The 27458-nt window shown below is 39.1% G+C and overlaps 1 long non-coding RNA gene across 1 annotated transcript; it reads left to right on the top strand.

Annotated features, from left to right (window-relative positions):
• On the top strand, positions 1–27458 carry LOC109144688. Its single transcript, XR_002045592.3, has 2 exons — positions 1–410; positions 26696–27458. It is a non-coding gene; the product is annotated as an uncharacterized LOC109144688 (long non-coding RNA).

Here is a 27458-nt window from a genome sequence, read left to right as displayed (position 1 = left end):
TTCCTGCACCCTCTCCACAGACAGTGGAGAAATACTGAAATCTCTCATTTCCAAATTACCCTTGAAGGCTTTGCTGTGTAAGTAAAATAAATTATTTTAGGGAATATTTCTAGGTGCTTCTGCTGCTAACCTATGCTGTTGATGTCATAGGACGGACCTGGCACAGTTTTAGCCAATGCTAATGCGCCTTTCATGTTTCAACAGTTTCTGTGTGGGGAGAGGTAGAATGGAATTGAGCTGGGGGCTGTGAGACACACCTGCAGAACACCATGGCAGCACAGAGAAGCTTGTCTCCACCTGACCTTGGAGGGAGGAGATGCCCTACAGCAGAGCCCTGCGGATAGGAGCCTGCCAGAAGCTGCCGGACGGGTGAACAGCGAGTGCTCCCTCCCATACAGGACCACTGAGAGGTGTGTTACTGACATGGCAATGTGAGATAGGCCACTTAGTGAAAAATACCATATAAGGAAATACTGGGTCTTGAAGAGGTGTATAAAACCAGCTCGTTTCTTTGAATAAACGTCTCAGATTCCCTGCCAGTCTGAGTCTGTGCCTTAGCTGTTATGTCACTTCTGGGTATAGTTTGAGCACCAACATCATCAACAGATAACTTCCAAATGGAATTCTGGATGTGTCCCTGTTGTTGATAGTGAGAGTGTTCAGCAGTGTGGCTGCAGGATGTTCTCTGTCAGCCAGCAGCAGCAACAGATGAAGACTGAGAGCGTATTTTATTTGCTGGTGGAGAGAGCTTTCCATTCTAATACAAAGCACAGGTGGAAAAAGTGATACCAGCTGTTACTTAAGTGTGCTGTAATTTCAACAATCATGTATGAAGAAAGATCCCTAGTCTCTAGTGTCTTCTGAGCATTTGGTTTCCAAATACATCCTTGTTTTTCCTTGGAGGCTCTTCTAATTGTTAAGCTATTGACACAGATTGGGTTGAGAGCAAAGCTATTTGTCACTTAACTTAAAACTAAGTTTTGTGAATTCAAGCAGTGAGGATAGTGGCTAGTGGTGCCCTCTGTTCAGATCCTGACTGCAGAGGTTACATTTGGATGGTCTAGAGAACCTTTCTGAGTAAGGAAGTCTTCATTTCTCAAACCGGAGAATCACTTTTCACTGAGATGTAAGAGGTTGAACTCAAACTAAGGAGAGTCACAATCCCTTTGAAAGTGTGTTGACCAGGGAATTTCATGGCCAGGTGTGGCCACAAATACTTTCTGTTTCAGGTGCTGTACAAGGGACCTTGACCTTCTGAAATGTGATTAGATGGAGACAGCAAATGGTATGACCGAGTCAGACACCCCAGGTTCAGCATTTCCCAAGCTCATCCTCAATATTGCAGAATTTTTTCTCAGAACCTTTGTTTCTGAGAGTGACCCTTATCTTTGCAAGAAATCTGAGTTCTCTCCAGAGACTACTAATAAATTTGTTAATATTCAGATAGCATTTTGAATCCTTCTATGCTCTTTTACATCAATGAAGGTTAACTCTTCTATGTATAACCTCATTAGTTTTGTTAGTTTTAAGTATATGCCTAGACTTGTTCTTGGCTTTGGGAAAAGCTGGGCAACATTTGCAGAATCATGTTTAATGAAGCTTTGGCATTTAAGGGTATTGCAAATGCAAATATCATGGTATGAACGTAATATTTGTGTGTTATAGGAGGTGAGTCTTGAAATATATTAAAATATAATAGTATGACACTTGGGCTTTTCCTTGAAGTTTACCAACATCAGCCAAATGTTTGCAAGAGGAGAGGAGAAAGGAAAGAGAAATGGAAAAGAAAAGAAAATTTTAATATGCAGGAATTAATGAAAATGGTCTTACTTTTGCACCTAAAGTATAGAACCTAGTCTTTTTGTTTGTTTATTCATTTTCTACTGTTGGTTTTTACTTTATAAAAAAATCTTGCTTTGTATACAGTCAAATGCAGAACAAATGCAGGGAAAGGCAAATGAATTTGTGTGAGTAGCATATCCAGCCTGTCCTAGATGCTAAGGGTACATGTATAGCTTACTCGTAATATAATAATTTGTAATTACAATATAATGCATAATTGTAAGAGTATAATAATCTAATATGACAATATTACAACATATATGTGGGGAGCACCTTTTTAAACCCAGGAATTAGTGATATATAAAAGCATAAAGGAGCATAAAAGTTTGAATTCACCAGACATTTTAAGCTGGCTCCTGAGTTATTTTATGCTTTTTTTAGTCTTACAATAGCATTCAAAATACCATTGTACTCTGCTTCAAAGTTAAGTTAGTGCTGCTGTATATAGGCACATTCCTTTCACCATTTTTGAATATGGGGTCAGACAATTTTGTTGGGGGCAAGGCGCTGAGGAAGGATGAGCAGGAGTGCTCTGATGACCTTGTCTATACATGCATACATTCTCCAGAGCATGTCACTTCTCATTTATCCCAGTCACACTGCTCAAATGCAGTATCTTCTTTTCCCACTGTAGCATGAGAGAATGCGGATGTCAGGATTGCTGGCCATGATCATTGTTCCAATCACAGAAATTCACAGTTTGCACTTGAACAGCTTCTTCTTGAACAGCTTTAGGATTTAGGATGATCTGGCAGTTTTCAGCTCCCTGTTTTGAATTATTTTCATGTTCACTGTCAAGTGTGTGTGTATGTGCAGGTGTCTGTCTGTGATGGTTGGACAGCCAATGGATCACTGTTTGGAAATTACTGCTCAGGCTAAGCTTGCACAGCCATTCTAGCTAAAGATAACATTTAGCTCTCCTCACACGGCCTGCATGGCCCAAATAAATTTTCAAAGTGTCAGTCTGGATTTCTATCTTTCTCTCTTCCCTTCCTAATCTCTGATGCATGTAGCGGACACCATGAAATGGATTTTTCTTGCATCTGAATTTCACTGATTTCCTAAATCCTGTTTGCCTGGAGGCAGAATGACAATGTGACTTCCTCCTTTTCCATTTGGCTCTTAGTGCACAGGACAACACTGTATGTTGGCACTTAAGCATGACCAGAAGTACTCCCCACTATGGCCGGTTCTTCCCTTCATCTTATTTTCCTTTCGTATTTTTATAAAAACTTCACTACTGTTTCTTGTGCCCGTTCAGTTCTCGCTGCTTTGTGTCCTGAGCCATTGCTCACATTATCTTGCCTATCGAGAGCAGAAAGGGAGGCTGTGCCAGCCCAGACAGCTGTATTGACTGAGGGTGTGAAAAGCCCATCCCACCAAACTGACTGTTCCCACAGCTCCTGTGAACTTCTGATTGTTTGTTTCCTTAGTTTATGTCAGAGGAATAAAAGGCAGAAGAGCTTTTGCTGGATTTGGATCAGTGCTGGTGATGGAGCCTGGTTTCTTCGTATGTAATTGTGGTTGCAGGGTTTTCACCCCTGAAATTGTTTCATGTGGACAGAGGTTTTGAATAAAATCCAGAAACAGGACATGTGCTTTTATGTCAAAGGTAAGCACCAGATTCAAAACTGCAATTTGAATTCCTTTCTTCTTCCTCCACTCAAAGGGCAGCTGCTTAGTCTTCAATCAATAAACACATTTTGTTTCATTTTTTTAACTCCAAGTCTCTCTGGTGCATAGAGTTCTCCCTTTTTTATGTGACCAGGTTAAGACAATCTTAGCATAGCTAAGTAGTTCAGTGCTTAGATTGACTTGGTGTCCCACAAGCATCTATCAGAAGGAGATGTCGGTCTTCTCAGAGCATTTCTAAGACACAGCAAAGGGATTGTCCTGCTTCAAAAACATGATTATGGCAACTGCTTTCTTTTGAGGGCAAGGCTTGGGTGAAAATTGCTCTCCCTTTCAGAAAAGAGCCTACTAAACATTTGTCATGAAAGTGGGAGAATCAGATCTGCTGTCCTGTAACCTACATCTTTCTAGAAAGACTTTCTTAGTATTGTGCTACAAGTTATTTAAATTAAGGAAGGACACTTTCTACTTTCCCTCTTAATGCTATACCATGGTGAAAGGAAGGCATCAAGATTCCTTGACTAAGAGGGGGACGGGAAGAACATTGACAAGGGAGCATCTTAGCCATACCATGTACTGGTCCTTGCTTCTATAACTGGTTATTTTGTCAAAGACAGCACGGAGGGTAAATGTTACAGATGATCTGATCAAGCAAAGGAAGTGGGTGATGCCTTTGATCAGGGAATTGAATTTTAAAGTTAAATTAATAAAAGGTCAGAGGCCTATTAAATTATTCCAGGTGCAAAGCAGAGATGTAAGGAAAGTAATTTTGGCCTTTGGTACCAATCTTCACCCAAATACAACTAAATGGACTGAGGTGTGGTTTGTTGCTTTTGGCTTTTTTTTTTTGACTCTGGTTCTTATCCTGAGGCAGCCAAGGAAGATATATGGAACAGCTGGATTTTTTTAGTACTTTTTCAATAACATAAAGTGCATTTTGTCTGTGATTGTTTTGGCGCTGTGGGGATTACCAGTGCTACCTTTATGCTGAGTGAAAGTTCATTCTTAGGAGGCCTTCAAACTGTCTGGTGCTTCAGGGCTTCTGTTGCATGTATTAATTTTAAGTGAACCCTTCCTCTAATTATAGCACAGCCACACAGCAGTTCTCTGAACTCTGTATTAAACTTTGTGTAAAATCCTCATTGTCTCTGCAGGAACATAGCTATCAGGAAACTCAGGGGACAGCCATGTCAGACCTTTGAACATTTCAAAAATTGAAAAACAGTGTGCTCCAAGGAGCCTGCATAAAATCTTTCACTTGGATTCAGCTGATGTTACCATGTCAGCATGAATTGCTTGAGGGAGGAGAGAACAGCAATGCTTTTCTATTTCTAAACACTCTCTTTTACATTTGTTTAGTTTATGCAGCATAGTTTCATTTCAATCTATGCAGTGTTATACTGTTGGCATGTTGCTTTCAATATTCACTTAAAATAGAGGATATAAACCACAGAAACTAAACTGCAGCAAGGGGGACAGATGGAATTTTTCCTCTTAAGTAAAAAATACAAAGTAATGAATATGTATGCAATCACTTTTTTATGTGTGACATACAATGAATAGGTCTTTGTGTCATAGCCCCCTAAAATGCTACAACCTCACAGAGATTCTTATATAAATCAAATTACACAGAATGTAATGTCTTCTCATTAGCAAAAGGGAAAGACTCCCCTTCTTGCAGGGAGTGGCAAAAAAAAATCCACAGATATTTAATGAAAAATATTAAAGCTGTGTCCTTTTGACTAAAAAAAAAGAATGCCATAATAAAACCAAGTAGCCTAGGAAGGAAACAAAGCACACTTTCAACAACTGCTCTCTTCTACCCTCTATCAGTTCTTCTGCAGCAGCCATCATCCAGATAGCTGAAGGGCTTGTGTTAAGCCTCTGCCTGAATCTCTTTATTATCTGATTTCTGTATTAATTTACAAAACATGTGAAAGAAAATGTAATCACACCAACTAACAGTAGGATTCACATTCTGCAATATTTTCCCAGGAAGCTAGGGTCTTATTTTGTAAACAGCTGACAGAAATTGTATGCACTAAAGTATTTGATCAAGTAGTCTGAACAGTGAAATATAGTGAAAAGTTCATTAAATATATCTTAATGAAAAGATATGTTGTCCGAACAGAGCCCTCAAGTCAGTGCATATCTTTGAATACCTCTTAAGCACCATTGTACTTACCAACTATTCAAAATAAGAAGTAAAATATGCAAAAGTGAGTTTTCAGTGGAGTCTAATGAGACAAGCATCAATCTCTTTTCTTATCTCTCTACATTTGGGTGATCTGAACATGAATGATTTTATTTTCTCTATAAAAATATGTTCAGAAGGCGGCAATTCCTAAACCAAATGAATCCAAATGAAATTCAGTATTTGAGTAAAACAGTAGCTCATACTATATCCTCTGCAATATCTAAGTATGGCTCAGGAGTGCTCTTGGAAAAGGTGGACTCCAAATGATTTGTGGACTGAATTCTTCCTCCTGTGCCTACCTTGTACTGCCTGTGAACCCACAAACTTAATGCCCAATAGGTTACTTGAAAGCAGGTGTGGCAAGTTCTTATCTAGCATTTCAATCGTGAGACTCTGACTGAATGGAGCACAGTCCTTACAATTTCTGTTCCCGGGCCATTTTCTGTTTGTCAGCTTACTGTATATGTGCATTTATTTTAGAATCTACTGTTCACTGTTTGGTTAAGTCATAATTGCTAAGCAAATACATCCTCTCAGTTACCAGAACAGGGAGCTATTGTTTTGAAAAATTGTGCTGTTTAATATACAAATCCAAGATAATTTCATCTGCTGTCTTTCCCAGCAACACAATGGACTTTGCCAATCATTGCACTAAATTTGCTTAAGAGGTAAGAGTTAATATGAGCTCATTCAGCTTTGCCATCTATCAAGCAGTGGCCTTGAGTGTCCTCTTTAGTATTCAATATTATTATATGTTGTCCTTGAGGAGTTTACATATTGCTTATTTTCATTCTCCTGTTATAATGGGGAAATTGCTTCACCTTATAAGCTTGATCTCCACAGTCCTGTATCAAAGATATTTTTATTTATCGTATTTTAAAATAGAAGAGATATATTCCAGGGGGGTAAAGATCTTGTAAATATATTTGCTTTTAACTGAACAAAAGAGGCAGTACCATCATAAGTACCTGAGGGGCCAAATGCTGGGAGTGCTCGGTGGAGAGCCAGCCCTCTGCAGCCCTGCTCCTGCTCAGCTGCTGCCAAGCCAAAAAATGAAGCATCAGCAAGGTTCATGGCCAGGCACAATCCTTGGTTTATCCTCAGTTCAGCTGAAGGCACGGGCTCCAACTCCAGCACGGCTCCCAAGTGGAGGGACCACAGCTCACACAGCCTGGCCACATCATCTCAGAGCTGGTTTGAGTGCCCACAGCCAGAGCTCCAGGAAGGGCAGAGACACTGCAGAGCCTCTTGATGCTCTCAGGGCCCAAACAAAGAGTAGAAAAAAAGATTGCTGAGGCTGCCATAAAGTACAGTAGTGGCCCTGCATTTTGGAGCACCCCAGAATGATTCCCACAATGTTTCCATAGGAAAGTAGAGTGGGTGCTAAAGAAGTATCATACTCCTCAGCTTCTTCTGAGTAAGGCTGTAAAGCCAATGACAATATCAAACTCTAACTTTATGCAGAGCTAAGAACACCTATAATTGTTTCCAAGACCACATTTCATGGAATCATGGAATCATAGAATCATAGAATCACAGAATCATAGACTCATAGCATGGCTTGAGTTGTAAAGGACTTTAAAGATCATCTAGTTCCAATTCCTCTGCTGTGGCAGGGATACCTTGCACTGGACCAAGTTGCTCAGAGCCCCATCCGACCTGGCCTTGAACACTTTCAGGGATGGGGCATCCAGAACTTCTCTGGGAAACCTGTTCCAGTGCCTTGCCACCCTCACAGAAAAGAATTTCTGACATCTAATCCACACCTGCTGTCCTTCAGTTTCAAGCCAGTTCAGTTTGAAGGACACATAGTGATAGCCTTAACCTATAACTACATGCCCTTGTAAACAGTCCCTCTCCCCTTTCTTGTAAAACCCCTTTGAGTACTGGAAGATTTCCATAAGCTCTCCCTGGCACCTTCTCTTCCCCATGCTGAACAGCCTCAGCTCTCTCAGTCTATCTCCATAGAAGAGGTGCTCCAGCCCTCTGATCATCATTGTGGCCCTCCTCTGTACTCAGTACAGTAGCTCCACATCTTTCCTATGTTGGGGGCCTCAGAACTGGATGCAATTGTTACTCTTAAAAGTTCTTTGACCATTTGAGTTGCTTTGCTTTTAGAAAATCAGAATTTAAAGACACACTGTACTTTGTTGTTTTTGCAAGCACAACCCATGTAGGACTAATACACTGTGCAAATACAAATTATTTACAGCATAATGTTAAAGTATTCTTCATCTTGTGTCAATACTGAGGTCTGTAAGTATTTTTCACACAGGCAGATTTGTATAATACATATAATTTATTGTAGTTTCATACAACATGAATTTGCTGATTAAAAGCAGTGGGAAAATAATGAGCAGAGAATTGCACAATCATTAGTTTATTGAATGCTTTGAGAAAAATTACTGTTATAGGGAATGATGTAGAAATACAGGAAAAGAGGAAGTGTTCACAGGAAAAACAAAAACAAAAATACACAAACAAAAGATATGAAAAGCAACAAGAAAATCAATATAAAATCACAAATCCATGATGTATGAAAACTTCTGGCTCTCCAAGTGATCACAGAAAGAGCAAAAAGGGCAGAGTTTGCATACATGAAGACCATTCCATTGCAATGCCCTATTCAAAATTGTTTGCAACTTCTTAAGAGAGAATTTGGCCTCTTCACAAAGGTGCTCATTGAGCATCACCCTCTATTACTGAGAAATATGTATAATGTACCATCAAATAGCAGGAACATAAAAATTAAAAAAAAAAAAGACCCGCATTTTTAATTTTAATATATTTTCTTCCTCCTTTGTACTTCTTGATAAACTAGGTAGAGAATTTCAAGTGATCCTGGAATATTTAGGTTCAATTTTTCTGTTAATGTTTGCCTAAGTTACCGAGCAGATGCCCTGGTCTACAATATTTAGAGGCTGTTACTGGAAATTAGCCCCTGACATACCTGTGTCAGACCAGTACGAAAAAAGGCATGAAAATGTAAGTGCTGAAGCAATCTAAAAGGATGTGCTATAGTCTCCTGGTCACTCTCAGATAATAATCAAATCACATGCCTTGAAGTAATAAGGGCAACAATAAAAGCAGTTTCTAGAACTTTACAAATTCTTTCAAGTAAAACACCAAAATATCTTTGACTTTTCTTGGTAAAGGGTTCGCAGCCTCTTAACAAAAAAGGGGGGGGGGAAGTATTAATTGCTTCTGCTGTCTGGCCCTAAGAAGTAGGAAGGTCACAGACAAAACTACAAGACAAACTTCACAAAACTGGAGTCAGATTTTTCAGGTGTTTAACAGGGAATGACAGGATTGTCACTCATATCACACAGCCTAGGCCAAGGGAGGAGCCTGTTTCCTTTACACATTCACTGCTTGGTCTTGTTGAAACCTGTCCTTTGAAGCCATAATTTTGAGAACTATTTCACACATATCACCTCCTGTCAGTAGGTGGGACAGAAGTGACACAAGGAGCTCTGATTTCCTTGATGGCTGCACAGGCAGGAAGCTAATGAGGCTGCTGCATTCCATCACCTCCTCAAAATAGAAGCAGATTTGCAATTAATTATCAATAATATGTTTTCTGGCTTTCCAGAATAGTGCAGATGTTCAGTGGTTTTTTTTTACTATAGGTGTGTTATAAAATGACAATCTACTCTTCCTCAGCATTCAGGAGTGTCCAGAATCAAAGCCCATGTGGCACCTACTTTATGAGCATCCTTCTGAGAACATCTGTTGAAAATGCCTGCCTACCCCAGCCACTTGTAGGTGTTGTTAGTTGACTCAGACTTTCACACAAGAGTAGAATCATAAAATTTGCTGACTTTTATATGATAGATGCTAACTTAGACAGAAATTCCCTCAAAACTGGCTGGAAAATACATCGACAGCCCATACTTTAGCCTTGTCAATTGATGTTTTTCACCTGCCTTCTCCATAAAATGTCAACACAGAGCTGCTGTCCTTCAGAATGGTGTGCTTCAGTTTAAGGCCAGCCATTTTATAGATATGCTAAGCACAGCCCCGAACCAGGGACAAAATCTAACAGTAGTTTAATTTATATGTCCTATTTCACCTTCCTGAAATACCAACTTTCTTTTAAAGTCGTGTGTTTACAATGGAGACAGAGGAGAATGTTCCTTCAAAATTTTAAGAAAATTTCTAATCATATCATTGAGTAAAAGGCTGCAGACTTACCCTAACTTGAAATCTGAAGATTTACATGGGGGTTGTTTGGGTTTTTTTCTTCTTTTTTTGCCTTTTTTTTTTTCCTTATTGCCTCAATACCTTCTTGCTGACAGCTTTGCACAAACTTTAAATCTCCCAGGACTCTTAGACACTAGCCATGTTTTTTACACAAATTCCTCACTTTGATAATTTCTTCAGGTGAATTGTTTTAGGTCCCAATTCTGTGAGAGCTACTTAAATAATAATTTCTTGTATATTAGGAGCTTAATGGAGGGTCTCCATCAACTTTGCTGTATTATTTTGGTGTTTTATTTCTTGGGCAAATTGTAGCTCCAGTTGATGGAGGGTTACCATCAATTGTGGGTTAGACAGCTTCTGTGCAGCTTCTTAAAAATAAACCAAAACAAAAGCCCACGACTAAATCTTGGTTTTCACCTCCCAATAATACAACTAGTGAGGTTGAGCCAAGAATATTTAATTTTCTTTCTCAAGGGTGATAGATATATGATATGAAACAGCATCACAGCTGGCAATTGTGCCTGTCTAGTTGTGTAGGTATCTATTTTTTTCAAATGGATTGGCAGCACTGTTTCTCAGGGTTTACAACAGCACTGAGAAACGATGGGAAGTGTCTGAATGAGAGAGGAAATGTCACCTCAAACTGGTGCTGACATTTATTCAAGAAAATTTTTGTGAAACTGAGATTATGGAAAACAGTGATTTTTTTTCTCCTGATAGATGAAATGAAGTCATCAGTAATTTCTTCTGTCAAGGAATATTGTTATTACAGGACAGTGTCTGTACACCATTTTAATGAATAACAAACTTTAGTTTTAGATTGAACTCGTCATTTTTTTCTGAATCCTGTGTCCTAGTTTGTACATAATTAAATCAAGGACAATCTGAATGTGTCTGTTACATGTGAGCTCAGATTCAATAGATCTAATGATCATAACTATATACCTATCCATACTGCTAGACACAGAAAATTCATAAAGGCTTCTTCAGACTGGAGAGCCTATACCGCATCTATTTCCACAAGGCCCAAGGATAAATCTCAAGCCTATAAAACAAACTGGGAACCACAATACCAAGGGGATTTATAAAACTATCAAGGTGAAGTGATCATTAACGGTATTTTTTTGTAAAATACAGGTACACTCTGAATGTAATTTATAGACAATATGTCATATGAAAAGGTATATTAACACAATTCAAACCTAGATAACTACAATTCAGGTTCATTAAACTATAATTACTCATATAGATTAACATAAATGGGACCTGAAATTAATGATGGAGGTTTGTTTCTGTCATGTATTTGCTACCCTCAGCTGAAGCTACTTCAGCCACAAGAGGAAGGCATCCAGGATTTCAGGTAATGTTTTCAAAATATTCACCTTCTGCTGAATCCATGAGAATTATTGCTATACCTTCCTTACATTTATAATGCTTTTTCTCAGAGATAGCTGTGTATTTTTATGTGATTGATGTAATCTCATCAGCAGTCAGAGCTCATTTGTGCATTTTTCCATGTTTTCAAAGCTAAAATTTAGTTTTTTCTCCTTTCCACAAATCCTTCCAAATTTATGAATACACTTTTGGAAGTGGTTAGGCAGTAGCAGCCATTGTAGAAATGCTTTCAATGTTGCTGGATATTACACACTTCCGCACTATTTCATCTAGGTGCTTAAAAAGGAAGGGAACCACCTGAAAGTTTTGTCAGAGGCTATGGTAGTTTTGCCCTCCGTCTATTTCACAGCCAGGCCAGTGGCAATGACATTCCCTTGTCAGAAACACAGGAATGGTACATCTTCTGTCAATAGGTGTTTGTATTTTATATCTTTAACTCTTTTAGAAAAGAATTTTCTTGGTTTCTTTCATTTCAACAGAAATACAAACAAAAACAAAACAAAACAAAGCCTCTTTGGACATCTTTGTCAATTTTACCAAATTCCATTCATATGGAGAAATACTTATAGAGAAGTTTATAGCTGTTTCCCAGTCAGACAAGTGCTAAGTCATTAGTCATTAACCACCGAGGTTAGATTAGTCACCTTTTTAGTCTCAGGTATTTTTTTTTTCCAGTGGCATAGGACTCAGAAGAAATCTGAATATTAGCAACTTTGCTTTGATCTGTCTTTGCATAAATGGGCAAAGCGATAAGGATTACGAGCTGAGATTCTTTTAGTTTCGTGGTTGAGTCCATAATCCCAGGCAAGCACAGTAAGTTGGAGAAGGTGGATAAAACCAGCGTACAGGGGTTTTCTTGTTTCTTCCACCTCCGCAGCCAGGAGCATCCACAGTCACTCTCATCAGGGCTCTAAGTGTACCCTAGCTAGCTACAATGCTTGCCTTCTCACAGTACAGAAGCTAGACTGGACAAAACACTGATAAGAATGTAATACACATCATTCCACCTGAGGCGTGGATGCGGACTACACATTCAAGCAGTCTTTTCTATATCAAATATTCATTAAATAGATAATACTTAAAAGCATCAGATATGAAATACAGGAACCCAGTACATTGCCTTACCTTGCTAGTTTTACACACTTTATGCCTGCATGGATTAACTAGTACAGGTTAAGTTAAGATATAAATTTTAAACAAGAGAAAGCATTGTCTCTTAACATACTCCCAGCACAGACTTCAAAATAAAGTTTTAGCATGGAAGGAGACTATAAAAAGCATAGATGTGAGCTGGGCATCATTAGCTTAAATCAGGACAACTTCACTTGACCAGGTTGCTAAGGAAAAGCTTTCTGATATATCCTTTGTTCTTGAGCTTTATATTAATTTTCTTAGACCTTATATGTGCCACAGAAGTTTTTCTCAGGCTGCCTGCTGACAGTTTTCCATAAAAGCACATGTGAATCAGCAGACCAGGCTCTTCCGTTATCTGTGATATTATACAACTGCACTTCACCTTTCCAAGAGTAATTATTCTCACTGCTAAAACCAAGTAACAGTATTCTGGCTCATTCTCCTTGGAGATCTCCAGAGGAGGACCAGTCTTACAAATACTAAGAGTTATTGCTGGTGGATCACTCAAATAATACAAATTCAGTAGATATTGCACCCTTAAACACCTTGTTCTCTTGCAGAATATTATGTGTCAGGTTTCATTTCATCACTCTCTGCTTCTTGGTCATTATGTCTTCATCCTAGATAGAGAAAGAAAAGTCCAGTGCTGAAAAGATTGTTTCATTCAAGTTTCAGCAATTGGAAGAGAAAGGCATCTCAGGGTGTTGAAGATGCACTCTCTCCAGTATAATTTTGTATAATAGAAAAATTCTGCCTTCAGAGAACACTTCCTCATAGCCCAGTCCCAGTGTTGCATTGGCTATGTTTCCAGAGCCTTTGACCTACCTAAATTTTTAATGCACTTACAACAGAACTTATTCTTTACAGAAGGTTCATATCCAGAAAGTAGCATTGGAGAGAATCTGCTAAGATTACTTCCCCTACTCTGACAAGCTGAGAGAACCTCTGACCAGTTCTTTAAGATGCATTCTCTGTGGGAAAGTGCTTAGAAAGCAGAGGAATCTGGCTAGCATTCACTGTCCTTGCTTTAAAAAGTTCAAAAACACCACCATAGAAAGATACTGAGCTAACAACTGAAGAGAGCTGGTATCGGGACAGAAACAACATTTAATGAAACATCTTCCCATTGCAATTTCTTGGGGCGGTTAATTGTAGTTAAATATTTAGTAAAATAAATTTAATTCCATTATTATTATTTAATTTTTAGTTATCTTGGTAGAGAGAATTAGCTTACTTTTTTCCTAACAATCATTATCACTGAGTGAACTCACAAATGGAGGGCAACAGTCAGCCTTTACATGGGATGAGCTGACAACTGTCATCAAGTGTGTTTCTGAATTAGAATTACAGAGTTCCCAGGAACGGAGGCATGTGCTTTCCATCCCAGTGAAAGGGCTGTTTGGGGGAGTGGTGACACTAAATGCCATCTCACTAGAGAATTATGTCTTCTGGCAGGCAATAATCGAAACCCTTCGGCAAGCAGCAAGAAGGATCTTTAAGTGGCTTCTGACTTGGGGAGTAAGGCTGCTCATGACTAATCTATTTCCAGACAAAAAGGTACAAGTCAAAAGTACTCAAAGACTCAAAAGTCCTGTTTATGCCTTTCTGTGTTGTCCCTCCAACACAGATGGGGTGGTTGAATTTCCCCATGAGGATCAGGACCTGAGAACACGAGGACAGGGCTCCTGTCTGCCCATAGAGGGCCTCATACACTCAGTTTTTCTGGTCAGGCAGCCTGTAGCAGAGCCCCACTATGATGTCACCTGTCCCTGCCCTCCCTTTAATCCTGGCCAACAGCTCTCCGTCAGCTCCTCACCCATCCCCAGGTGAAGCTCCACACATTCCAGCTTGTCAATGACATAAAGGGAAACACCCCCTCCTCGTCTCCCCTTCTGTCCTTCCTAAAGAGCCTGTATCCTTCTATTTTAGCACTCCAGTCATAGCAGCCATGGCACCACATCTCCCTGAAGCCGGTAGGATCACAGCCCTGCAGGCATGTACATGTCTGTAACTCCTGTTGTTTATTCCCCACGCTGTGTGTGCTTGCACAGAGGACCCCAGGGAAGCTGAATTAGTGGCTGCAGTGGTTGGAATGACCCTGAGATTATCTCACTTGGTTAGAGCACAGTGCTAGTAATTCCAAGGGCCTGGGTTTGATCCCCCTACAGGCAATTCACTTAGGAGTTGGACTCCAGCCTTACATATGTCTTACAACTCCAAATATTTTGTGATTCTGTGAATTCCTGTGCTACTCTTCAGGTGCTCTCCTGCTGACCTGTGACCTCTCTCCAGGCTCTAGGCATCTATTGCTGGCCCTGGCATCAAACCATCAAACTGTTGGGTTTGGGATGGACTGAGGTTCTGCTCCCTTGGTAACTTTAGTTTTAAGCCCTCTTGACCAGCTTGGCAAGTCTGTGACTGAAGAAAACACTTTGTCCTCTCTGACAGATGGACCCCATCAGCCCCACATAGAACAGGTTTCTCAAAATGAGTCTCAAAGACTAAGCAGCTGAGACCCTGGCTGTGGCACCAGTCCTGTAACCATTTCTTGATCTGCCAGATTGGACTGGTCCTCTCAAACACATTTCCCTTTGACTGGGAGGGTTGATGTAAAACCTACCTGTGTTCCAGACTCCCTTACTGCTGCTCTCAGGACTCTGTAATTCTTGATACTTGTCAGAGTGCTCCTGGCAGTATCTCTGGTGCCCACATGAAACAGCAGCACATAATAATCAGTGGATGGTATGAGACCTCACTCTCAGTGACAACCCTGACATGAGCCCCTGGTAAGCAGCACTCCTCTCTAGGGGGCATGCCAGGTCAGTAAATGGCTCCTCTGCACCTCTCAGAATAGAGTTGCCCACTACTATTTCCCATTACCTTTTCTTTCTTGTGCTCGCACATCAGGCTGACTTCCCAGCTCCAGCATCTCTCCTGAGTTATGACAAGAAAGGTTGTGTTACCCTTATGCTGTGTCTTGGCATAACATTCTTTGTATTTCACACTTCAGAGTGAGTTATGTAACAGCTACCATCATTAGGTAAAGCCCTAATATACGAGAGATTTAGTAAAAGGACCTTCCATTCTATACGCATACAGAAAGAATCAACTTTCAACACACTTACTGCACAAAAATCCCCTTGATTAGATGTGTAGTCATAATTGCATACAGATCAAAGTGCTAATCATCTTGGCTGACAGCACCAGTGATGCAAAGCACTAATATTCCAACCAATATTCCCTTTGAAAAATGCCCCCTGACTATGAAATACAGACACGCTTTGCATTTGCTGGCTTAATGTTTTTGGAGGTTCACAGAGCTGTGTCTCTATCTCACAAGCTTTTCTTGGCAGATGTTTATCAATCAGCATCTTTTCATTAAGCTGGCAGCCACTGTAAAAACCATTAAATCTCTGAGCAGTTCTGTCCTAGGCAATCTGTCCTTCAGTGCGGGTCTTTGCAGAGGTGCTTGTACTAAAAGGTCCTTGTAAGAATTTTGCAATGATCTCTCTGTCCAAAGATTTCTGAACCAGTGAAGACTTTATTATTTTGGCCTCTCCCCGTACAGAGATTTCAGGAAAATAGGAACTAATGATAAATTAAGTGGTCTGGGATTCAGAGCAACAATCAAGGAAGGAAAAATGCTAACCTATTTTTGCATGTTTAGAGTGAAAAAAAGAAGACTCTAACTACTCTTAGGTATGTTCATGTCAATGATAAGCTGGCAGGCTTGCTGGCAGAGTACTGTATTTTTTGGTACAAAAAATTTCAAAGATTTGGTTTCTAAGCAAGTTTAAAAGGCACAGCACTAAATCAGACATCAGCAAAGCTCGGAGCTTCTGGAAGACACTGCCATGACCAGGCTCATGGGCTTTGCTAGCTTGAATTCTTGTTACAGCTATTTCATGATAAGAAATTGAAAGGTGTTTCCAGAGCAAGGAACAAACCAGGAAAAAATAAAAACATGAAAAGATTATAGTATTCTGAGGATGAGAATGTTGTTATGTATTCATTCGCAATCTAATTATCAGGATAATGAATTGGGTCATGGGGATATTTAATGTATATGAAGATTGTCAAGATTTAATAATAGGCAATAAAAAAGTAAGCTGCTACAGCCACAATTGTCCAAACATGTGAATGAGACTAGTTTGCACTAAAGAAATAATACCTTTTATTAGACCAGCTGACAGAGCTTGTAAAAAGCCTGAGCCTTTCCTCCAGATGGGAAGCAAGAGCTTCCATTATCTAATAAGCACAAGTGGAGCAGAGCATGCAGCTTGCATGAGAATAGGTGATAGGATCATTAGATCCCAGTCTAGGAAAAGAGCAAGAAATACCACCTAAATCATGAAAAACATTGAGAAATTACATCAGGATCAGAAGAGAAGGAAGAAATTTTATTTATTGCATAAATAAAACAATATTTCTTTGGGTCTATGTTGTGTCTATGACTTTAAGCATCTGGTAGAATTATGAGTTTTAGTTCCCAGATTTGTCTTTTGAAAGTATTTTATAAGTTTCCTCTGAGTATCAGGACTGAATTGTCAAAGATGAAGTAGCTGGCCTGTGGAAAAGTTTTTCCCAGTGGTAGCTGTATTTTTATGTCCTGAATCAATGGCATGTGTGAATTCTTTTTAGTACACAGTGGGTGTGTTGTTTAATCCAAGCAATTTCAGGGATGCCATTTTGTGCACTAAATGAAAGTCTGGAGTATACTTGTTTAGGTGTTTGTTGTGAGCAAGAACGCAGTGATCTGTGTTGCTATGCATTATTAAATAGGATAACCAAAGATCAGCATACTTACCTCAAGAAAACTTGCTCCACAAAGGTAATGATTTACAGATACTCCAGTGTATTTGATCTGCAAAGAGCACTCACAAGACCTCCTTCATCATTCTAAAGATGACACTCACCAAAAATGGGTACTCTTCTAAGCAAATAAATCAGACCTGAATATTGTCATGACTTGCTACAACAGACCCCCCCTCAACCGACACTTCCAAATAGACCAAACATTTTGCTAAGCAAATTTCAATGTATATTGGGTTTTAAATTGAAGTATGCACTAGACTTGAGGTTTTTCTATGCTGCACTCTGTGTAATCAAATCATTAAATATGTACAACCTATTCTGGAAGACAACTCATCCAGAATATCTTCTGCCTCTGTCACGCTCACTACACTCCTGAGCTTTCAAGTAATCTTCCAAAGCTTATCAAACTTCTCATCAAAAGCAAGCTTTCCACAAGCCAGCATACATCATGCAAGTGAAAAAACTGACATCACATCTCCACAGGAACCATAATAAATGTTCTGCCAGACTGAGCCTAGATCTCTCTACTCAGATAGCCCTGACTCCAAGTTCTCTTCCTTTTCTGTGCTATTCCCCTTCCAAACAGCCCATCCATGTTTACCCTTTCCCCAAAGGACTCATTTTTGTTGACTCTTACTCAATATATGTATGATCATTCTCAAAATTCCTACTTTTGTCAGCATCCCTATCAAACTAGCATCATCCTTGTGCTCTCTATACTTTTCATATCAGTGTCTTGTTCACAGCATCCCATGCAAGAACATAGGAGCAAGAGTCCCTAGTTCTGGCTACAAGCTTGACAGATCAGTGAGGATATGATGAGAATTATTTGGATTTTATGCTATAATGCATAAATACTCACTGGAAGAAGTTGTCCTGGGCCATTTAACATCATTGTGATCCAATGTTTCAGTGATCTTTTACCATGTGTGATTTACCTTTAATGTCACACAACACTTGCAACATAGTTCCTTTAGTACTAACCCTTCTTATTATAATCATTTTAACTGGAATGCTGCAGAGCACATTGTGCCTCATAATGAAATAAAATAAAGAAGATTTTTGAGCTTCGATTCAATGAGAAGCATTAGAAGGATAATAAAAAGCCTTCTCACAAAATCAGCGTGAAGAGAAAAATATAACAAGGTTTTTACTAGAATTACAAATAAACTGTTTGCAGATACAATTTAGTAGATCAAAATCAGGGCAGATGGCTGTTTGAAACACTGGAGCTAGGAAGGACATTGCCTTAGTTGTTAATGCATTGCACAGAAGACATTGAACAGGTAGGTTACCTAGAGGTAACTTTATTAAACAGTACAGACTTGAATGTTCCAGCAGGACTTGCCATGCAAGTCACCTTTCTCTTGTAGTACCATCTCTCCTGTATTACATGATGTCCACAGAAGAGCAGGAGAGATGGTGAGGGGTCTAGAGAACAAGCATTATAAAGAGCAGCTGAGGGAGCGGGGGTTGTGTAGCGCAGAGGAGGCTCAAGGAGGACCTAATGTCTCTCTACAACTACCTGAAAGGACGTGGTAGTGAGGTGAGTGTTGCTCTCTTTTCCCAGGTCACAAGTGATGGGATAAAAAAGAATGGCCTCATGTGGCACCAGGAGAGGTTTAGACCGGATATTAGGAAAAATGTCTTCACCAAAATGGTTGTCAAGAATTGGAACAGGCTGCCCAGGGAAGTGATCTCTGGAAGTATTTAAAGAATACTAAGGGACATGTTTTCTTGGTGGACTTGACAGTGCTAGGTTAATGACTGAATTTGATCATCTTTTCCAGCCTAAATGAATTTATGAGTCTATTGATATCAATATATCAGTTTTTAACCTCCTCCCATCACACAGGATGGAGAATTTAAAAATCTCTTTATTACACTATTACACTATAACCCGCTTCCTAGATACTCAGTTTTGCAAGTACTCGCTGTTGCAGACTAAGAGAGCATGGCCTGCTGCCCTGCCCAGGCAGAGGAACCCCTTTCCCACATTCAGGAGGAAGTAGCACACCTTGAAATTTCATACTAACTGCAGTGAAAGGAAAATGAACAGGAGTAAAAGCTTGGAAAAGGGAAAGATTTTCCTTGCCTTGTTAGTTCATGCAGCTATTGCCTATTTCTGAGGTTTCTGTTTGGGAAAATTTTCAGCAGAAATTTTCAGCTTCACAATGCAGTGAAGCCCAGTTAGGATGTTGCTGCAATTTATAGTTAAGAGGCCAGTAGGAATGTGAGTGTTCTGGACAGTTAGTGACATTTATTGTTCCAGCATCACAGTTTGTCTCCCCACAGGCATAAAAATAATATAGAGAGTGTACTGCAATTGTGCTCTTACATAAGCTCCTGTAGAAGGTATGATTGAGATATCTTTATATTAAGGGTAGTAACCAGCCTTAGAGAGGTGAACTCCTCTCTACTTTCTCCCCAACATAAAAAGGTAAAATGATGTATTTTGGAAAATTGTTCACTCTTAGTATTTCTTGTTTGTAAGTGGATAAATACAGTAAGAGCTACAGAACTACTAAATTCTAATATTTTCTATATTTCAATCTATATCTTCTTTCTGCAGCTCTCTTTTGTGCTGGATTGAAAATTCAAGAGTCACACCTTCAGGTTACACTCCAGTTACAAACAGCAGAACATTTATAATATTTTTTTCATTCTGGTGTTCTTAGGAGTTTAGATCAAGAGAGTTCTTTGACAATTGCTTGCACATGTCCATCAGAAACCATAAATAAATTCAATGTTACTGAGACCTTCATTATTTCTGACTGTTCTGGTTTTGCAATAAAAACAATCCAATACATGACATATTGACTTGGTAGAAAATTTAGTTTTTCAACCAGCCCTGTTTAGGCAAATCAAAGTAGGGATTTTTTAGGGGGAAGCCTGTTGCCAAGTCCTGTTTTGTTGCAGTTTGATGGAAGGCTGAGCAATGCTGCTAATGAGATCAAGCAGAATCTACCTATCTAGTTATCACAATAAATGTACAGCAGTTTATCATATTATTTCTACTGGAAGGCAATTCCATAATCTCACCCCTCTAGTGGCTAAGAATATACCTTTTTCATTTTCAGTCCAAGTATATGGTTTATATGCCTTGTTCTTGCACCAGTATTTCCTTTGTTTAGATAACCATTTCTCCCTCAGTCGTGATACCCTCCCAATACGTCTAGACAAAGCAGTAAGTTGTGTATGGATTTGTCCTACTCTCAGACTTGCTTTAAGGCTGAAGAAGTCACATTCTAGCTGTTGTTTGTCTGAGAGGGTCTTCCCATTTTTTCTTGCATCCCTTACTTTTTCCAATTGTATCTTTCATTAAAATGAGATCAGGCTTCCTACCACCTTGCATTAATTACAGTCTCCCCTACTTCTTTCCATTAAATACCAGCCTCAGGATAAATGTGAAGTTAAAGCCTGAAAATCATTTCCTCTGAACTCTTCTGGTAATTATCTTGTCTCTGTTACAAGTTCAATGACAGAAGAGTAAATTGTCCAGAATTGGCAAATACAATCACAGCTTTTCTGCAGAAAAGGGGAAACTGCTGCTTTGTAACTAGCCAGGCTTCCCTAACTTGGGCCTGTCACCATTTCTGTCCTCCACAAAGCTCTTTCACACAAATTCATTTTAGAATCAACTTGTATGTAATTCTGGCTACTGGTACATAGTCAAGCATGAAGTAAATCCTGAGGACGGGACCAATGCCTTATTGACAAGTTCCCAAATTCTGGGGAGTTGTTTAAAACTGAAATTTTGGTGGAGAGCGGTATTTATTGGGGATGAAGAAACCTGATCAAATTATTGTATGCTGGATTACATTTAGGCTTATTCTGCCTAAAGAATTACTCCAAATGCCACGTGATGAGGTCAAGGCTTGGTCTTTTTTGGCCATCAAGATCCTCTGATTCAAGGGATTTGGTTTTGTATGTTTATTTCCTGATTACAAGTTTGATTTGACTATGTCGTCAGGCTTTGTTTTCTACGTAATTTTGGCCTTCTAAGTTACAAAGATGCATCAGAACTGAAGTACTATAAAATGGAAATGAAGAGAAGTAACTATCTGTATAAACTCTTTGTCTGTGTTCCTGATACACCTGTAAATTTTTATATGTTGGATTTTAAAATTATTTTTTAGATGGGAACTAATGGAAAAACAACTGTGTATTTCTTCCCATTCTTGGTGTAGAATTGATGATTCATTATGATATACTGTACACAGGTTTTGAAATTTCAGCTGATATGCCTATTCTTTGCTGCTTCACAATGCATTCTCTCTTTTGACTTTCGTCTGTTATAAAGGTCAACTAAGTAATTTAGTCCAAAAGATGAGGAAATAAATGGTACCATTAGAAGTAGCAGAATTTGTATGATACCAGTTTATCTGTATATCTACTATATGTTTTATGCAATTACCTTTCTACTTAAGTAGTTTTAAAAATACATTCTCTAAAATGAAAATTGTATCTCAGAGTACCATTTTCATTTGCATATCTGCTACCACTGCTCTCATTCACATGGTGTTGGTGGGTTTCTTTACTTTTTTCCTTGGTCTGCTTTACAATATCTTCATTTTTTATTTCAGGCTTAAAGTAAAAATACTGAATTTGTCAGGCTAAAGAATGAAGATTGTTTGTGACTATGTGTGAGAAGCTATAGATCCAGTAACACTGGAAATGTTATAGAATGTTTATAGTAGAAGCTGTTGGATGGTTTTATGTCAAAGATGTGAAACAGCAATGACACTGAAAAGAAAAACAACTTTTAGAAATTCACCAAGAAATTCCAAGTGGATCTATAACAAATGAGGCAGAAAGCATCATCTGTCATAAGAAAAAAGTACTTGAAAGGACAAGGATCTTGCAAAGTGCTGATTAAATGTAATATGCTACCTGACAATGCACAAATGTGAAATGCTTCAGTGAAGAAGATGAACAGGTCCTCCACTGCATCAGAAAAGCAGAGTATTCTTGCTGAGGTCCATTATCATTAAAGTTGTTAGCATTTGTGTAACAAAACATTAAGAAGAAAAAAGTAGGCAAATAATACTGCAAGAGGGATGATCCAGATTCCAAATGTTCTAAAAGACTAAAAGCTCTGAATTACTTGCATTCACCAAAAACAATCTCTTTTCTAGTCCCACTTACTAACAAGCCAGCAAACCTAGCTCTGTCTGGGAAGTATCATGAAAGATGGTAAATAAAACGTTCAACCACGAACTGCATCCATCACAAACTGAAGGTCAATTTGAAGTAATGCTTCGTATTATCCCTACCAACCCAGGAAAATTTATTTTCTATCCAGGATAAATTTAACATAGATTATCTAGCACTACAAAAAATAGAGTTGAAAACAGCCAAACCAAAAGAAATAAATATCCACACAGTTTTACAAGGAGCTGATTTACAGACAGGAGTTGACATTAAAGGACAGACAAATTCTGGTATTCTTTACCTTCAGTTCTGAATCGGTGCTCAATAAACTTTCATGCTGAAGAATTAATCAAATTCATCAGCTAGGACTGGAAAATTGATAATATTATTTTGTCATGACAGTTTCTACAGTCACTTGTGAATAAAGTCATCCATGAAAACATCTGACATTTATCCAGAAGTTAATAACTATCAGTGTGAAGTTCATTGAATACTAAAAGAGATGGAAGAGAAACTGCAGTTTATTCACTGACCGGAGAAACTGACAGAGCCCTGAACTTCCAGAAGCTTGACTGGAGCTTTATTCACTCCTCTGGCCCTGTCTTAGGACAATGTCTACTGACCCAAGGAGACCTTAAGCTCAGGGGAACATCCCTCCAATGTAAATGAAACACAGTGGTCAGATTGCATTCATTGCACTGCAGCCTGAAACACCATCAGTTAATTTTATGAAGATTAAACAGAGATTAAGAAGTATCATCATGTTGTTTTTCCCAAATCAGTCCCCAGTGTTGCAGAAAGGCTGTAACGCTTGCAGTACAGATCTAGAAAGATCTAGAATCACAGAATATCTCTAATTAGAAGGGACCCATAAGGATCATCAAGTCTAACTCCTTGCTTCTTACCTAAAACCAAACCCTATGACTAAGAGCGTTGTCCAGACACTCACTGAACTCTGACAAGAGTGGTGCTGTGACGACTTCCCTGGGGAACCTGTTCCAGAAACCAACCATCCTTTCAGTGAAGAACCTAATGGCAAGCCTGAACTTGCCCTGATGAAACTTAATTCCATTTCCTCTTGTCCTGTCTCTGGTCACCCGAGATAGGAGCTCAACGCTCCTCAGCTCCACTTTTCCACCTTGAGAAAGTTAGTGACTGCAATCAGGTCGCCCCTCAACCTTCTCTTCTCCAGGCTGAATAAGCCAAAGTACCTCAGTCATTCCTCATAAGTTTGTCCTCAAGATATTTCACCATCTTTGTTGCCCTCCTCTGGAAACACTCAAATAGTTTTATGTTTTCCTTATATTGAAGAACCAAAACTTACAGTACTTGAGGTATGGCTACACCAGAGCAGTGTAGAGTGGGAAGAAAGCAGAGAGAGGCGACACCAGAATTATGGTTCACGGATCAAAGAAGAAAAATCTGTTACAGATCCTTCCTTACTTCTATCAAAAATAATCCAAACTGGATTACATTTTACATTTTGATCTATTGTGCCTGTGTCTCAGGCAGGTGAGATAGAACAAGCTACCTGCCTGTTCTCAGTATCCCAGCACCAAAGATGCCTTTTATCCTTCTCCACTATGAACCTAAGATACAAAATGCAACTGTATGCTTGACATAGACAACAATGAAGTAACAGCATGAGACTTCTAGAATATATCTTCATTTTCCACACTTCATTCTCAGAATTAATACCTTGTGCAACATCTGCAATTTCATATCTGAGATGTTACTTTTTGAAAACTGTGCTAAGAATCTAGTTGAACTACCTACTCAAGCATAGTGGGTAGGTGTATCAATGCTGAAGTTAGGCTTCATGAAGTCTTATCCAAGGCACATCTCTAGATGTATGAAAGGAATTTTTTCCTTGGTTACAAGATGGTTACCTTGTTGATGGGTTTCACTAGGAAAAGGCATTTCAATTCATCAGCAGTGATGATATCTGCAAAATAAATGTCAATGTTGTAATTTAAAACGGTTTATTTTCACAAATCACATGAATTTCTGTGATTGCATGAATTACTGACAAGAGAAAATGTTGGGGAAGATGAAACAGGAAATCCTTATAAATATGATTGCCTGACAAAAGATTTTGGGAATATGAAAACTACAGGCAACATCGAAATGAAAGCCACTTTTGAAATACCAAGTCTTAGTTACTGAACAACTGGAAAACAATGGTATGGCCGACTGAAGGTAATCCCCTCTTGATGGAACAATACCCTCTGCTTGCAAGCAGGTCCAAGGGTCAGAGCAGACCCTACTAGCTCAGCAGAAGGGGTCCAAAGAGTAGTTTTTAGAAGTTAAGATGTAACACTCTATGGTAATATAAGAACTCTTATAGGCTGTATGTAAATGCTATAGGATTTGTATCTTGTATTAGATTGGTTAGTGACAATTAGAATATTCAGTACAGAAGATGATTTATTGTATTGTAACCAAGAGTCCATCTCTTACACTCTTACTCTTACTACTTCTTCTTCACTCTCCTTGCTCTTACACTCTCTCTCTCTCTCTCTCTTACCCGCTTACTCTCTTGCTCTCTTGGGCCTGCTCAGAGCTGAGTCTGGCAGCTCTGAGCAGTGCCCCTATACCCACGCCCTTTGCAATAAACCGCATGTCCCAAGATCTGACTTCAGAGATCTCTCGTCTCCGACCGTCCGTAACCTACAAGAAAACATTCTGGTCTTCTTACATTTGTATCAGGATGGGATTAGAGTAGCCTTGAGAGAACAAGGCTGATTACCCCCTTGCATCTCTCAACTGCATTGGATTTTTTATATAAGTTAAACTAAGCATAAGATATATCCAGTATTTAATAGTTCCTTATACGTGTTGCTCCATGTCCTAAACATAGGTGTGTCTCAGTTTTGCTGCGATGTTCAAGACTGTTGTGAGAATCTCAGTGCTTCTATGAAACAGTTAATGCTGATACTCAGATTCTGGGAGGCATAAGGATATTCATTTTACAACTGTTGATGGCTAGACAGTATCAACATGGTATCTGAGATGTGATTCTGCTATATAACTCAAGAGAGAAAAATTATAAAATATGTTTATTTCAATTCAGATCTTCAGATGCTTAGTGTTTAAAAAGCAAGACAGATGTTGAAGCCTTGCTTGAAGTGCTTTAGGGTAACTGGGTGATGTTGTGAAGTGTGCATTCAGAACAGAGCTATCAAGACTGTGTATTTCTCTAAGCATTTCTGCAAACTATTGACAGTGTGGAAATGCTCCCTGCTGTAGACTTCTGCGTCACAGTGATTCCTGATTCATGAATGACGGCCAAGTATTAAAGTTAAAACATAAAGGAAAGCCAGCTACTCGTATCTCCTATGTAGAGAGGGCAAAGCTTTAAAGGGTAGCCTCAAAGCTTTCTTACCTTTTGGACTCTGGTTTGTTTCTAACATTTATGTCCAGTACGCATTCCTGATTATGTGTCCATTGACTTTTGGCCTTCAATAACATGTCTCCAATCAAGCAAATTTTGCCAAGCCTTTTGATATGTGATACCACAGCAGTAGGACTGAGAAAATAAAATATCCATTTGGATTTTTTGCTTGCAACAGAGTTTTTAGCTTCTAATATAGTTATAAAATGGGGAAAAAAAATTGTCAGTGATAAATCATGGCTTATAAATTTTGCTACTACCATGAAGCCTAAAGCAAGACAAATAAACAATGCATTACTGCTAGATTTTTAGATGGGACACAGACATTAAATTACTTGTATTAAATAAAATGTACAGGCTGTGGACAGATTCAGACAGGAAAGAAGATTGACACAGAAAGCAGCTGCAGCAGAAGTAGTAAAAGAAAATCTGAACATGGAAAAGCTACTTGGAAACACTCTGACTTTTAATTAATAAGAGAATCAATCCCTTTCCACTGCAATTCTGTGGAATATCAACTTTAGAAGAGTTGTTTGAAATCTTGAGGGAAAAGGCTGTGAGTAATCAATACACTTTTTTTTTTCCTTTTTTTTCAATATTTTGTAAAATGGAAATACCAGTATTTTCATTCTAATATTGGACATTGATCTAGTGACACAAAGGCAGCCAGCAGAGAAACATGTCTATATTTTCTGAAGGCTCAGATACAGCTGATATCATTGCCCATGATGATTGGTCTTGTCTGAGGGACCATCAAACCAGCATTGTTGCCAGAGCCAGAGGTGATCTGAGCAGAGGTTCCAGTTCTCTGGAACTAAGAAAAGGAGTACTGTTACCTGAGCAAACTGCTCATGTACAGAGCCAGACAAAAAGTATATGGGTTAACAAGAACAAATGCACTTACATACTTTCCCTGGCTTTCTTTACAGAATCACAGAATCATGGACTGGTGGAAGTCGGAAGGAAGCTCTGGAGATACCCAGGTCCAGCTCCCCTGCACAGGCAGGGGACACATTGAGTCAGCTGCCCATGACCATGCTCAGAGAGTTTTTTAATATCTCCAAGGATGGAGACCACAACTTCTCCAGCCAACCTATACCAGCTCTTGGTCATCCTCACAGTGACAAGAGTGTTTCCTGACGTTCAGAGGGAAGCTCTTGGGTTTCCATTTGTGCCTGCTGCCTTTGGCCCTGTCACTGGGTACCACTGTCCTTCATGCTCCTTCCCATCAGATGTTTACATTCATGGATGGGATCCCCCTGATTTTTCTCTGCTCCATACTGAACGGTCCCAGCACTCTAAGCCTTTCCTCACGGGTGAGATGCTCCAGTCCCTTAATAGTCTTACTGGCCTTTCACTGGACTAAGTCCAGTAAGACTGTATCTCTCTTGAACTGGGGAGCCAGAACTGGACGCTGAAGTGTATATTTCATATAAAATGCAAACTTTTGGTCTGAGTATACTTGATAAAATTAGTAGCAGAATTTTTCAAGACAGGGCATTCCTTCAAAGCATTTCCTTTGTGAAGTGTGGATTACAATACCATAGAGATAACAGGTTTCCCAGCCTTTGGGTTCCATGGTTTTAATAAGGCCATCTGACTAGAAAGAGAGATTTTTGAAATTGTACATGCATCTGGGTAAAGTACATAGCTTGATATATAAATAAACTTTTGTGTTGTTTTTTTCCTTGA

This window comes from Corvus cornix, chromosome 3, assembly GCF_000738735.6.
Source record: "Corvus cornix cornix isolate S_Up_H32 chromosome 3, ASM73873v5, whole genome shotgun sequence".
NCBI classification, from domain to species: domain Eukaryota; kingdom Metazoa; phylum Chordata; class Aves; order Passeriformes; family Corvidae; genus Corvus; species Corvus cornix.
This window is presented reverse-complemented; position numbering and strand designations above follow the sequence as displayed.